Source organism: Antennarius striatus, chromosome 6 (genome assembly GCF_040054535.1).
Source record: "Antennarius striatus isolate MH-2024 chromosome 6, ASM4005453v1, whole genome shotgun sequence".
Taxonomy (NCBI): domain Eukaryota; kingdom Metazoa; phylum Chordata; class Actinopteri; order Lophiiformes; family Antennariidae; genus Antennarius; species Antennarius striatus.
Genome location: NC_090781.1, coordinates 13785509 through 13800787, shown reverse-complemented (window position 1 = coordinate 13800787; position 15279 = coordinate 13785509). Strand labels below are relative to the sequence as shown.

The window sequence follows — 15279 nt, the reverse complement described above, 5'->3', positions numbered from 1 at the left end:
CTGTTTCCCAAGGTCATGAACAGCAGGATTATCTATAGGGGCGAAACTCAGTAGTGGCCTCGGACACTAGAAACAGATCCCCGGACATCTCCACCATACAAGGCCACCTTGAGACCTTTTGCGAAGAGAATGCAGCTAACAACCCTCCTCTATTGTGGGAGCTCTCTAGGTTCTTACGGCTAATTTCACAGGCCTTTCAGTCCACAGGGTAACGTCTGCTCAGACGAAAAGGTAATTCTGATGGAAAAGAGAAGTGCACAATGTCTTGCCCACAAGGCGTTAAAAGACTGATCTCCAACATGTGCCAAGAGCCTGATTCATCATGCCAGGTGAGGGGAGGGAGCTGAGATTGTGTAGCTGTGGCACCAGAGGCAAGAAATACACATTCCTCAGTATCAGCCTCAGTTAGAGAGATGATAGCTAAACTCTGTGATGCAGGGGAGGAAAAATTATAAGTTTGCCAAATGCCTTGAAAATGTCCACCTTCTCAATGGAAATCAAGACACTATCTGTGTTTTTAGATGCTGTTGTGTGGGCTGTGAAATATGGGCATGCAGTGATCTGAACCAGCTGTCCCCACCCCTTCTCCCCCCTCAGTGCAGTCTCTCGTCTCTCCCCAACTCTCCTGGATTCCATCAATGCCTGTGTCTCTACAGCAACAAGCAGCAAAGACGTAGACAACAGTTTCTGTTCAGTCTCCTCCTGATAGGTCCCTGGCACACGACCAAAAGTACTTTCAAACTAAAACATATATGAAATCATGTTATTTCAAGCATGTGCAGCAAAAACAAAATGACAGTGCCCAAATAGATGCATACAAGAAATTTGATTTGCTAACATCAGTATTTAACACCAACAAGTAAAGTCGCTGTTGCGATGATTTCCTCTTTTGTTATGTCACTCTAGATGCGTGAGAAAGAAAGTACACACTGAGTGTTGTCATTTCTCAGAATGTCAAACTGACTGATTGGCTGTATATTCATGGGTGGGGGGCTCCGAAGTCAGCCAACTGAACCAAAACAAACACATGTTAAAAAGTGAAAATATAATCAGCCTTTTTTTTCACCAATTCCACAAATCTCTTACAAAAACACAAACAAACAAATTAGCTCCCTTGTAGATACAATTTTCGAGACACAAGAATAAATATACAGTCCCTTCAAGTGTGTGTACAGACTTAATTTAGTTTGTCTAAATGTTTTCTGTCTCGCTTTGTAACACTCCACACTTGTTGTGTGGCAGTCAAGTCATCACAAAACAAACTTGGTGGTGATACATCAACACACAGATCATCTGATTTTCCACTTCTGGTTCAGAGTCAAATCATAAAAGTCTTAATGTTGCAGCGCTGGAGGTGAGAAGAACTTTTCGCAGATGATGTAGAGCGCCAATGGTGCCAAGAGAAACATAACCTCATGACAACAGCAAAACATACAAAAATAGAAGACTGTGTTGTTCAGGTAACTCGGCACACTCTTTGCTTCGTTTTGCTTTTGTTTGCTACTGTGTAAGAGCCACACCAAGAGACAGCATCATTTTACATGATTAAAGTCATGTTTGTTTCTCCAAACACTCCCAGAACAATGTAGATCTGGATCAACCATGTGTTTTCCCCTGCTGACGTAAGTGCCTCCCCTCACTTTGAATTTATTTTTTAAATAAGGGGTTCCATTCCCAATAAGGGACAACATCTTGGAGCAGGAAAAGCCCAAAATGGCACCCACAACCACTGGCCTGAAGGCAGGCAGCAGCAATACCCACACTGCCTCACACTGATGGGAGAAAAACAGCCTTTCAAACAAGTAGCCTGTTTGTAAGCTGGAGGGGAGTGCCAGCCACTAGTTTTGCCTTAATATAGTCCTGCTGATCCTTGCGCTGGCTTTACAACAGCGCACATATTCTGGTTCGCAGAAAACCCATGTCAGACGTGACTTATTGGTTCAGCATTTGAAATAGAAAGCTGTGGTCGCTCACAGTTTCAAGAAGAAAACACAGTAACTCTTGGGGCTCGTGCTGAGGTGACAGACTAAGTCAGACATATTTAATGGAGTCAGTTTCAAGAAGGGAAAAAATTAATCCCGCACACAGGAAGATGTTGAGGATGCAAAAAATTAATCCCTTTCAATGTTCTTCAAAATTTAACTGTGAGAACTGTCACCAACAGTTTGGTTCAGGAGTTCACTCCCTGAAATCTTCCTTAAGGCTGAGGAATTGTTAAGAAACTGTGGGACGAGGCTGTGGAACAATGGGGTTCCTCGTGCATTCGCTAAAAAATTTGAGAAAATCTGTTGTTTTTGGCGAGAACTGACTATTGCATAAAATAGCACGAACAACGCTTCAGGGGAAGTCTATGAAGATTTTCAGTGATCCAAGTCATCGTAGAGCTCTGTGAGGAATTAATTCAACTGGACTCGTAGGAAAAGCTCAAAGATGTTTCAGCTGTCCTCCTAGATACCACAACTGAAGAAGCCTCTTGGATTAGAGACAAAACTTCTTCAAGCTTTTCCTTCAAGCCTAGTTGACTTGATTCAACACAGAGATCTACTCATCGGGGAATTTTTTAATGCATGCAAGTGTTCTGCAACACTTAAAGCATATAATATACAAACCAAAAAGCACCTTTCTAGAGTAATGACTATCAGGAGAAGCAGACAATGAGAGTGTACGTAATGTAACAACACTCAAGCTGTACTGCAAGAAAGCAGCCATGACCAATGAGTGTTTTCCAGTCTGTTGTACTTTTGGTCTCCTCATCAAGGCTATATAAGACCCAAGCCTACAGTATATTCTTTCCGAGAGAAAAAATCCTGGTCTCTATCAAACTGACTCACAAACTGCTTTCAACCATCTGCTGTTAAAGGATTTTCATGAACTGGACAGTGTTTTTCCTCAGAGCACTGTGTGTGGTATTGGTTTACATTCTCTTATCATATTGAGAACGCAGACATATATAGTTAGTTGGGGTGTGTATTTCTGTATTACATTAACAGAAAACAAACCATCTCAGAGAAGAAGCACACAACGTCGTACTGCCCACCTCCAGCCTTTACGACTATTGCATTTCAGTGGCTGGCTGAAACATCTGTTTCTGCTGCTACAAAAAGTGTTTGTTTGTCTTAACAATTACGTCCTGATGTTTCTCATTCAATTTATCAAGTCTCTCGAAAGTTGCTATCCAGTTTCAAGTCTATCAAGGCTATGAATTTTTAGAAACTCAATACGAGCATCTGTTGAAAGCTGGCGTGTACATTACGCTACAGTCAGCTCACCTTTGACATTTGGAAGCAGTTGTACCGGAGCCTATCTGTAACCTGTTGGAGAAACATGCTTGCATAGTAAAGCGAGTCAGAGCTAGGCTGTTTGGATCATCTGTCAGAACTGGGGGACACGGAAAAAATGGAGAGGGGGTTGCAGTGAAAGACGTGTGTGTTTTGTAGTTAAAATAATGACTAAGTCTGAGCTCAGAGCAGATAAGAAGTGCTACTAAAGACAGCTTCTTGTAAACATGAATGGCACCTTCAGCTACTGCGTCTGCTTTCGTGGCTACTTCAACATGGCTTCAATTTATCCAATTCCACTCACAGCCTTTCCCTAGAATAAATTTAGGGAGGGAAACCAAGGGTGGAGAGTAAGGTCTTTTTTTGTTAGTGCTGCAGCTGCAGGGTGCACTCACCAACCCAGCAGTCACAAGAACTCAAACTCTTTCTATGGCCTGCCCATCTTTCCTGTTGACCCCCTGCTCATAGCTGCTGGGTGTTGTCAATCAGCAGCTCCTGGCTCCTTGAACATGAGGACTCTTTGGCATGCTGCCCAAAACTTCCCTCTGTCCATCTAATGAGGGTCTGAGCTGTGGTCTGTCCTTGACGAATGGGAGCTGAAGCCCAGAGTAAAGGCCAGCATTGGAAAGTGGGGAAAATGCTGCAATCCCTGACTCAATCCCTGAGCAATGAGCAAAAGGAGAACTGTGTCAAAAGTTCAAAACAAGCCACTTTTCAGTTCGTAAGAGTGGTCTAGAGGGTCACACATCAACTGCTCAGCTAAGCACTGAATTCTGCTTTATTAAACTGAGGGGTTGAAATGAATTATATCATCAGGAATTTAGAAAATGTGTAAAATTTAATTCTAGCTGGAAAAATATTGTGACAATTATGATAAGTGAGATGGCTGCTCAGAATTATACATTTCTTCTGTTCAAGGGTTACACACATTGTTCTCAAGGGAACGCTGATCCTTGGTGGCAATTAAGTGACAGATTACAGTGTGAAAACAAATCGGCAGATGCACCACAATATGATTTAGCTTTTACATTATCTTCCATGTGCTTTATATCAAGAGCAGAGTTTTGCAGCCAGGCCTTAAGTCTGTGTGGTTTACAGAACTGTATATGGGACACATACAAAACGTATTTCAGTCCAGTGGCACTACTTTCACGAAGCCCCCCCTCCCCTCCCCTTCTGGTCAGATTCTGTCCCATCATCATAATCATGACTTTGCTTTTAGCTCTTTTATTTCAAAATGTATAAAAAGTCACAATCCTCCCAAAAGTAATTTATGATTCTTTTTTTTGCTCCCTGAAATCACCTCCAAGTTTCCTGTGGTTCTCTCAGAAAACCACTTCAGCTTTACTAACTCACTTAGACAGACTTAAGTGTGTGGGGTAATTGATTTTCTTTGGACACAGTGACAAGACAGATTTTAAAAATGCTGTGTGCAGCGTCCCAGAGCTCAGAGATTTCTTCACATTGCTTGTTTTGTCTGACCAATATTCCAAATCCAACAGATATTTATATTCAGAATGATTTTGACAAAAAAATTAAATCTTCCTATTTTAAAATAAAACCACAAGCTGTCTTTATTTACTTAAAGGATTAATCGCTTATCAAATAATAGTTGATATATAACAGCCAACAAATGAACTAATCTGAACTTTTTTTTCATAACATGACTAATAACTCTTTTAAAGGTCCCATATTATGCTTTTTTTTCAAAATTCATGTCACTCAGCTACCATATGTCCAGCCACAATGTATTTGAAATGTCTTGCCCCGAAGTGATCCGGGGTCCTCAATATCTTTGATTTAATATTGACTTCTGCCCCCAAACGCTTTGTGTAAATGGGGTATAGTTCTCAACTCTCTATTTCCACCCCCCTCCCCCCTCCGAGCTGCCTCTATCAACACTCCCTCCCACCTCGCGTTTACGTGCGTTTTGTTTACATGAGCCACTTCAACGTCTGTGCACTAGCGTTCTGTCTAGAACATTTTTAAATTTCAGTAACTTTGTCACTACGTATTTCACTCTTATTTTTCTCATGTTTGTTTCTCTTGTTAATGACTGTTGATTTCTCTGCACTGAGCATAGATCCTCTTTCTCAGTCCAACGTGACTCCGTTGTTCATTATGTTAACACTACATGGGCTGATCCTATTGAGACAATCTGTAAACATCGCAAAGAATTTAAAACACACAGTGTTTACAAATGGGACAAAAATCAGTGGAGACGACAACAGACGTTTACAGACAGGACATAATTAACGCTGTTTCTTGACAATGAGAGATCACAGGGACATCGCCGTCTAAATGAAACACGGGAAAGATAAGCCAAAGCGAGTACTGTATATTGAACTGTAGCGAGTACTGTATATTGAACTGGCTGTTGGTTGCCATCCCTATTTTCTCTACAGTGAGGAAAATGCAGGGGTTTTACATCCTGTAATAAATACAGAGTCAGTCACTTCTATCTCACTTAGATTACTGGTCTGGGCTCGACTTCTTACAACACGGAGCAGGGGAAGTTTGTGTGTGTGTGTGTGTGTGTGTGTGTGTGTGTGTGTGTGTGTGTGTGTGTGTGTGTGTGTGTGTGTGTGTGTGTGTGTGTGTGTGTGTGTGTGTGTGTGTGTGTGTGTGTGTGTGTGTGTGTGTGTGTGTGTGTAACGTATCCAGCCTTTGTCTCACGAGGCCCCGAATGAGTGATAATTTCACCTCTTGATTTCTGCCTGGATTATTTCACATGCAGGTTTTATGTTGACTGGTGACAGTGAATATCTGTTAGACTGTAAATAAAGGCTGAGGCTGTTTGTTTATGACCGATGTGGACACACGCAGCTGTGTTCGCAATGACGATGAGGATATGCCTTTAGCGGGTCACTCACACGACTGAAGAGGGGCTAACTAGCCAACTGCTAGCTGACTTCAACAGTTTGTGAGGACCTTTCAGTGTGTACTGTAGCTCTGAGCACATTACCACACAATGCTACCGTAGTTTGAATGAACTCCCCCCTCGGAGATGGCCAAGCGGCATGTCAGCGCCCTTGCGCATGTCAACCATTCAATATCGTCAATCACTCTGTCCAATCACAGAGCACCGTTTGTGATGTCATAAATGGTAACTCTAGTAAAATCCGATCGTTTTGATTCGGTCCGGGCCATGAATTCCTAAAACTCCAAATATCTATTGATGCAGGAAGCCTTTGTTTTCCAGATTCTAGGAGTTGGTCGGGTTAGGGAGGACCACTATGTATATTTAGAGACCTGAAAAAATGTGAGTTTCATCATAGGAACCCTTTAAGTTAGAAGGTTTTTTAATGAACAGATTAAAAAGATTTTTACTCTTGTACAACATGGCTTCCTTGATTTTGTTTCCTAATCTGCTACTATTCAGCAATCCTCTGTTGTCTTGTTGGAGGCTGTGTGATTATAATAGATCAGAAAAATCAGGAGAACCATTATGAGAACAGGGGTTGGTATCATTACACATGCTTACATTCAAATTGCCCACTTAACATAGTTCTCAGAGAGCAACATGTGTTTATCATTAGCAAGCAGGCTAATGGCTCAAACATTATTCAAACTTGCTTAATGGTAGAGTTGTGCATTGTTTGGGTCTGACTGATAAGAGCTGGTCCATTAATGTTTTGTTTTGTTTTTAATTTTCCTACAAGCCACAAAAATATGCTGTGAAAACATATTAGAAAAGATTCTTAGACTGTGCCACATGAATGAATTACACTCTCATGCATTTCATGATGTGGGGAAATTCCCCCATCATAACAAGATGGTCAGTTACTTTAAAAATACTAAACAGGTCTTTCTGTCCAGCTTGAAAATGACCCGCTATCCGTGATGGTGGTAATATTTTCCATATATTAAAATATTTATTTCCTGTTCCAACAGTTGCCTAATACTATGATACTTTATTAAAGTATTCACCAGCACAATGGAAAATCAAAAAAATCAGTATTTATTTTAAAACAAAATCTTCTGGAACAAATTTTGTATCAGGACGAGAAGGAAACATTCTGCCATACAGTGTAAGCCATCAGTGTCCGAGCCACAACACAAAGAGCAAACCTTTCTGCCCCTGTCAAAAGCTCAACCAATATTGGGGAGCACTAAAAGGATTTGAAAGGCATCGGAAGTGTCTCCGTGTCCCCCACCAATGCAACAAAGCACAAGCAAGTGTTTGAACTTGAAAGTGTTTTATCTGTGAGCAGCCATGTGTGTCCCACAGACTGGATGTCATGGATTTGAGAAGGATTCAGGACTTTCTCTGGATAACTTTTAAGTGTTCACATTTCTGGGAGTTACCCCCATGTGACAAAAGTCTCAGTGAAGCCTTTTGATAGTGGTGAACGGTAGACTGAGGAAATTACGTGAGAGGAAAAAGTGAGGGACATGTCTCAGCAGCCTCATCGTTACATCACTTAGTATAATTAAGGGTCTTTTTAGGGTTTCATACAATCCTCAACATTTATAATGGCTCTGAAAATCATACCAGCATGTATATAAGGCAAGAGTTCTTCAAAAAAAGGAATTTAAAAAAATATTCCTGTAATAACTACAACATTTTGATTTGTCGTCCTCACAGTTCCAGGTGTGCGGAACATAAAACATCAGCTGATTTTTTTTTTTTTTTTTACACAAAGAAAATATTCTAATTCTTAGAAATATTTTACACATTAATAGAAGAGAGGAATGCTGAGGTAATGTGTGAAAGAAGGCCAGCTGTAACAAACCAAAAACGTTTAGATTATCAGATGTCGACACATCTGCAACTTATGGTTGAAGATTCCCTGTTTGCCTCTGGTAGCTTTACCATATCTGTAAACACAATAACTATTTGATAAAAGATGAAAAGTCATCACAAAGCCTGCTTCCATCTGATAATAATGACAGTCATTCAGGCAGGTGGTAGGTGCTTACTTTGCACAGTAATTTATGCATTTACCAAATTTCAGAGCAAAACTAACATTACAGTATGTAGTAAAGCAGCTTTTGTCACATTGGAATTTATCAAAAGCAATAAAAGGTCTCTATCGTTGAAGAGGGAGAAACCTTCACATATTAGTCTCAGTCACCATGTTTCTGCACAGTGGTAAATATGACATAAATGTGGCTCCTACAGTGAATCCATAATAAAAGAAGGACTTTGCAACAAAACAACAAATCACATAACCCTCAGAGATGCATTTTCAGATGTTTGCCATTTCCGAAAACGTAGTCGTTTAGGTAGAAACCATGAGGACGGGCCACTTGTTTCAACCAGGGTGTTCGATTAGGTGGAGCAGCCTCCTAGAGATGTTCACCAAACAAACATTTACGTCTCTAATCCACCTCAGAGACAACAACACCGATCGACACAAAGAGGGTAATGTAATATTAATCTGAATACCTCTGGGGCCAAAGAAGGGTTTAAACTGCTTGTTCCGGGATGAAGTTTTTTTTTTGTCTATCTGTATAATTCATCTAACATAATAGAGAAGTAGTTTCTAAGCAACAAAAAAAAAAAAAATCGAGTTTATAGATGAGCATCATTTTCTCATACTTCCAACAAACCGATCCAGAAAATATATATATATGCAAATATTAATTTATGTCATTGTAAGAGCGCAATGACATACATGAAATTAGTAAATAAAGGCCTAACGTATGAAACCAATCGTTTCTATTCGGAGTAAATGTTGTGGTTAATTTGGAATTACGCATAATCTGCGGTGTGGAAACTTCATTCATGGATATGCACACACGTAAAAATATAATCCGCACACACGGGCGCCCCCCGCTCCCCACACCGCCGGAGCCCGTCCTGCCTCTCCACACCGCCGGAGCCCGTCCTGCCTCTCCACACCGCCGGAGCCCGTCCTGCCTCTCCACACCGCCGGAGCCCGTCCTGCCTCTCCACACCGCCGGTGTCCACCGTCAGCACAACACAAAGTTAAACCCACACGTCCGTGTTTGGGGACCTGGATGACACACACCGAGCTCCTTTGAGCGTCTTTCCAGGGGAGCCAGCCGCCGCACCGGAGCCTCCGCTCCACCGCCCGCGGGCCGGTCGGCTGGTCGTCCGGGCAGCCGAGCGGCCCGGGGACTCCCTCTCTCTCCCCGCCTCTCGTCCTTACCTCTGGTGCAGGAGAGCCGACGCCGTGAGCAGACGGGTGGATCAGCAGCAGAACGCATTCTTCTGCTGGCAAATCCGTACGGGGCCCTCCATTAGCCGCGGGCTGGTGCGAGGCGACGGGAGGAACATGAAAACTGTGGAAAGGTGGAGAGGAGGAGGTGGGGAAAGTTTTCAGACCCCGCGGAGCTGCGCAGGCTTCGGGGCCAAGGTGCGACAACTTCCCCTCTGGTCTAAATATGAGGTAATGCAGTTTTTTTGTTGTTGTTTTTTTTTCCCTTGGGAAGTTTGGAGTCCACCTGGAATAAAAGCGTCCCGGTGCGCTCAGAGTCGTGGTGCGTCTGACCCGTTATTGTAGCTTCTCCCCAGACCCGCGTCTGCCGCTGCCTCTTCCACACACACGCATCTTTGAAGCCAGTGTCGAATTGCTCAGCAAATCATGGCAGCGGCGTCAAACCAGGAATGTCCCAGCCCCACAGCTCCATACGGCTCCTGGAGAGGGGAGGGAGGGAGACAGGGGAGGGAGCGTCACCCATATAGACTGTGTTTTACAATCATCAAGAAAAAAAATCCCCTCCTTCCTCCTGAGCTCACTCACCTGTGTAACTAAATGTTGTGTAAACTTTAAAGTCACCTGGGCATTCTTCAGGAACAAAGTCATGTGGAACAAGAGTTTTCCCTCTAAATGTGAATTTGGATTTAGGGTAATGTATTTATTCAAATCAGCTACACTGTACACTTATTGGTAAACACAGCTAGACAAACAAATAAATAATGCTATCAACTATGTAAGTTATGCTGGAACAATAAGGATAAACTTTCATTCAATATTTTTTGAATATATTGAATATTTAAATGTTAAATAAATATTTTTTTCTTATGCATTAAACTGATCATGATGGGACACATCTTATGTGTCAAATATATTTTACATTGCGGTCTTTTTGCTCTTAGATCTAAATTTACTGATATGAACATAAGAAATATCAAGCGTTTAAACCAATTAAACTACATCAACATGTCGTAAACCTGTTTCTGTTTCCAGACTGGTGACACTTTCATCTACTGCACCTTCTGCCTCAAACCCAACACCACCACAACCCACAAAGGCTGTTCTCTTTCGTCTGTAGAATACACAGCTCCTTGTAGATAGAACCAGCTCTCACTGGACCCATTGAATTGAATTAACATTAGGTGGGAGGGGAATGTTTGAACAGCTAAAAGCTACAGGTCGCTTCTGGATCCCGACCTGCTGGATGGGCAAAATGTTGTTTGGCTACAGCTACTTCCTCATTACTGGGTGAAACGCCTCCACGGAGGAGGAGGAGGAGGCGCACAAGCTGAGAGTGTGAAACAGTCATCTGTTGTGCGTATGGGCATGAGTAAACAGCATAATAATCTTGGAGGCTGTAATTATGTGCAGCAGCATTAACTGGGCGGTGGTGGGTCCACCCTGCCTCAGACAGCAGGTGCAGCTCACCATGTGACAGCTGACTCCAGTGGAAGGTGTGACCCAATCCTCCTGAGGCTGAGCCGACCCAGTGCGGGCCCTCAGGCAGTCAGAGCCAAAGCCAACAAACCAGCAAACCTCTGACCAGGAGGAGAGTGAAAACAACATGGAGGAGGTGGTGGAGACAGGGCTGCGGAAGGACGGATGCTTCAACTCTGTTTTCACTTACAGGAGTTGGGCCGACCTGGAATCTGTTATCTTCTTTTCGGGGCCAGGTTCCGGTCATTGTCAACGATTGATCTTCTTTTGATGTTGTTCATCTCTCCTCAATGAATTAGGACATATTTATAATGGTTGTAGATATGCAATAAGCTGTTGTTTCTAGATTAGCAATATTTTACATGTCGTGATCTAGTTATGGATAATCATATTTAATGGACTGGGGCTTGTACCGAATTCATCTAGTTACTGCTTTACGCAGTGTTAATAGATGACTTATCGATGACAATAATCAGCTACAACCTATAAACTCTTTATAAACCATTTGTCATTCAACAGTCCAGGGCAAGCCACTTTTTAATAACCATTTCTCTCTCTCTCTCCATTAGGGTCAGGAGCTGGTTGGAGGTAGAGACGACGGCTCCGGGTTCAGAGGGGGGTTGAGGTGGGTGATTGGACACAGTCGCATGTGAAAGGCCAGAGAGTGGCGAGTCCACAGGGAGCAGGGTCCACATACAAAGGGCTAGGGTTGGGGGCTCAGAGGGGCAGGTGGGGCGACCAAGGAGGAGAGGCCTTGCTGGGAAACAAAGCTGACAGCACAGACACTTCTCATCCACTGAGAGTTGGGCTGTCTCTGGCCCCCTGGGGTATATCTGTGCGGAGCTGCCAACTCCACGCTGTTGAGCCACACCAGCTTCGCTAGTTTCTCACCGAGAGCAGAGGCAGCAAAAACACCGAGCGCACAAAGCAGCACTGACCTCTGGCCCACATTTAACCGATATGATGCTTGTTTCCTTCGTCATATCAGCTCTGATCAAACATCAACAGATAATTTATACCTTGTTCATGAACACCGAGGCTTTGATTGAAATAGACATGAAACTAGTAACGTTCCTCATCGGATTCTTTGATTGAGTGGAAATGAGGGGAAATAGCAGGAGACCTGCTAACAAGGCCTTTGTGTTCTCAATCTGAAGCCTGGGATTGTTTGGAGTCGATACCTCCAGCCCTCCGTCACTGGCTCTAAGGCTAATGAGCCTCCGACCACTGTCAACAAAGTGTTTATGACCTGCAAAGCAGCCCTTGGTTGTGTTGACTCTGTCAGCAGGGGCCTGAAGATGCCTGACTTCCAGTGCTATTAAGAGGTCAATGTTTTGGGATTTGTCAGCTGGACATTTCACCAAAGCTTAGGTGACAGGTCTGAAACTGGTCTGATGTCATATATTCAAAGTCTGATGTTCTGTTGGAGTAAAAAAAATGGCTAAAGTGTGATGATCAAGTATTTGCTGCCTTTATTTTGAGTTTCAACATGAACAAGGACAATTACTTTTTTTTTTTTTTAAAAACGTTTAACATTTATTTCTGACTTTTATGTGTTTTTATACGACAATGAGACAATGAAAACTTTGTGCAGGTGAAGAAATATATATACCACATAGACTGAATGGATTTCCCTCTGGTGGGTAGTATATCTCTCAGCTTAGACAGGTGCATGCACTGTGTGTGTGTGTGTGTGTGTGTGTGTGTGTGTGTGTGTGTGTGTGTGTGTGTGTGTGGGCGCGCGCGTACGTACGTGCGTGCGTATGTTTGTGCGTGTGTGTGTGTGTGAGAGAGAGAGAGTTCATGGTTGTGTAAAAGAAAAAGACATTCAAAGTCAGCCTCTCCATCTGTTTTCTGCATCATCACTGTGGGGGAATCATATTATGCATCGCAGGCTCTCTGGGAATTTCATCAGTAAGTAACATCTCACTTATTCACACTTCTCTCTGGGTTTTACCGTGTAGAGCGACGCTCTGCTGACACTGCAGTGACCCCGTACATCCTCTGGACGTCTTTAAAGCTTTTGACTAGCACTGGGTGTGTATGAGGATTGTACAGGCCCTTGAAATTGTCTAAACTTCAGTTTTCACACTCACATTTTTGCCTAAGTTGTCTCGAAAATATCTATTTGATTATATTTATTTAAATATTATATTTATTTTTCCTGCATGCATTACACTGGACACACTGAGGAAGCCTATATTTCATATTCACTAAATATGAGTATGACATATATGGACTGTCTTTCTTATCAGAAGGAGGACATAGAAATTGTAACAGTTTGGGACCCTGGTCAAAAAAACAGGTATTTCAATGAAAACAAAGTATTTTTAATGGAAAGACAGAGCAAATTCCAACCAAACATCCAACATTTGGGATGACACATCTGGAACTTTTGCAGCCATTTTCATCGTTTGAAGCCATGCGAGCAGTGAATAATAATTTCCTAACTCTGACTTGACCTTGAGCTCAATGTTTTTCAGAAAACAAAACTGAAAATTTAAATTAAAAGTGATGTGAAGTTTCAACATGCAGTTTAAAATTGATGATGTGGTTTTTCTTTTTCCTGTCACATCAGGTTAGTCATATGTAATAAATTGAAGTTTTTTTTAAAAACGCCGGGTCTGTGTTGTCGTGTGGACGCTGTATCCGCAACTTTTTCTATCCGGGGGGCGTCTCCCTGTGACGAAAACCGCTGTGACGTTAGTGTGTGTGACCTGTGTCTACATGTACACACAGAATGGACGGAGCTAAAACTGGCTATTTTCTCATGTATAACAGCTCCACGTCGAAGACACGTTGATAAACATGCTTGACAGTTGAATATTTGTCCGTCTGTTTCTTTCTTTATGAGTAATGAGTACTAAAGTTTATATATTTATTTATTCATTCATTCCTTGCCAAAGACACCGATGCAAATTTTTTTCTATGCGGGGAAAAAAAAAAAACGGCACTGTGTGGACATGGCCTAAAAACATCATATTAAGTCGTAAGCACAAACTTTTAGCGGAGTGGATCCACAGTTTTCCGATTGAAAAGACAAACATTTTGAAAGACGGATTAGTGATGAAGTCATGAAAACTGTTCTGCTACTCTGCATCATATCAGTTCCACTCGGCTCAATTAAAACAGCTTCACACACTCTCTGTGTTTTTCCGGTCTCATCTCCGACAACAGAATTGGTGCTGACATGAAGCTGTCATGATAAAGCACTCACAAGTAAGTTGCTGTGGGCGTCTGGGGAGCAGTACAGCAGGAAGAGGCTGAGGTAAAATACTGTTCCTGTTTAACACTGACGTTTCCTCTGGTCCCTCAGGCTCATGGTGACCTTGTGATTTATGGAGCAGCGCTGGAGTAGCAGATCAGAATAAATCTGCCCCAGTTGCACTCAAACACATGTATACCACATTCATGCATAACCCCATGCATAGTTAGTTCCTCAAAGGGCTTCTTTAAGTTCAATGCAGACTTGGGTTGAGTCTTTTTGCAGCTGTTAAATGTATGTATGAGTATTTAATTTGTGTTTCTGCCTGGGAATCCTGTCTGTACAAATGTGACACTTGCTGCAGCTTGTTTGGAATTAGCACAAATTCATGTAGAAAACGAGTTCAGTGAAGAGGATTACAACCGGAGACTACTAGTGCTTATCATCTCCCATAGCGCTGATGTGTAACCATGGAAACAGGAAGTGAGAGGCAAGCCTCCAAGATGGCCACCAGCTTGTGAATGGGTACATTCCTCAACGGCAGGGTGTCTGCTGGAGGGAGGAGGGGCGAGCGGGTGTGTTTACTCTGAAAAAGGGACTATATAAATAGTAACTGCTGCTGTTTTAAGGACTTCCTGTCACTAGGTATTCCATAAAACAGTAGTTAAATAAACAATCAGTTTCCCATTGGGGCTGCCTTGTCTATACTGACATGAGGGCTGCTGTGGGTTCAATCCAGGACCCCGGCATGTGGGTTTTAAAGCCCCAGACTGGAGTCATGAAGCTGTTACAGGTCACCACACTCTCTTTCACTTGCACACCGTCTGGCAATATAACCTCCGCAAACACAAACTAAGCCTGAATTCCACATTCAGTCTTTTTTTTTTTTCCTCTGCCAAGTCCCTACTATAGTGACTTTTCAATGAGCTCCCTTCATTGTTTTGTTTTGCATGCTGTGCATGCAGTGCTCTTCCTTTTCAGGGCACTATTATGATCTCATCTCTTCACTGGGATGTTTTTGTAGTATTTTTGCATGAATAAAAATACTAAAGGTTAAATGGCTGACTGTAATCTAAATTTTAGGACATTCCCTCCATTTATAGGATTTACAGTCATCCTCCAGAGGTCAAGTACTTCAAGCATTGAACCATTGAAGCACATTGAACCATTGAAGAATGCATTGTCACCTCAA

At 42.4% G+C, this 15279-nt stretch overlaps 1 protein-coding gene across 1 annotated transcript in view; it reads right to left on the bottom strand.

The window, feature by feature from the left end:
- cdon (cell adhesion associated, oncogene regulated) overlaps positions 1-9779 on the bottom strand; it is a 36365-nt gene extending 26586 nt beyond the window's left edge. The window contains exon 1 of the mRNA XM_068317005.1: positions 9398-9779. The gene's annotated coding sequence lies outside the window, so the exon portion shown is untranslated. The remainder of the gene's footprint in view (positions 1-9397) is intronic.
- Between the last annotated feature and the right edge of the window lie 5500 nt (positions 9780-15279).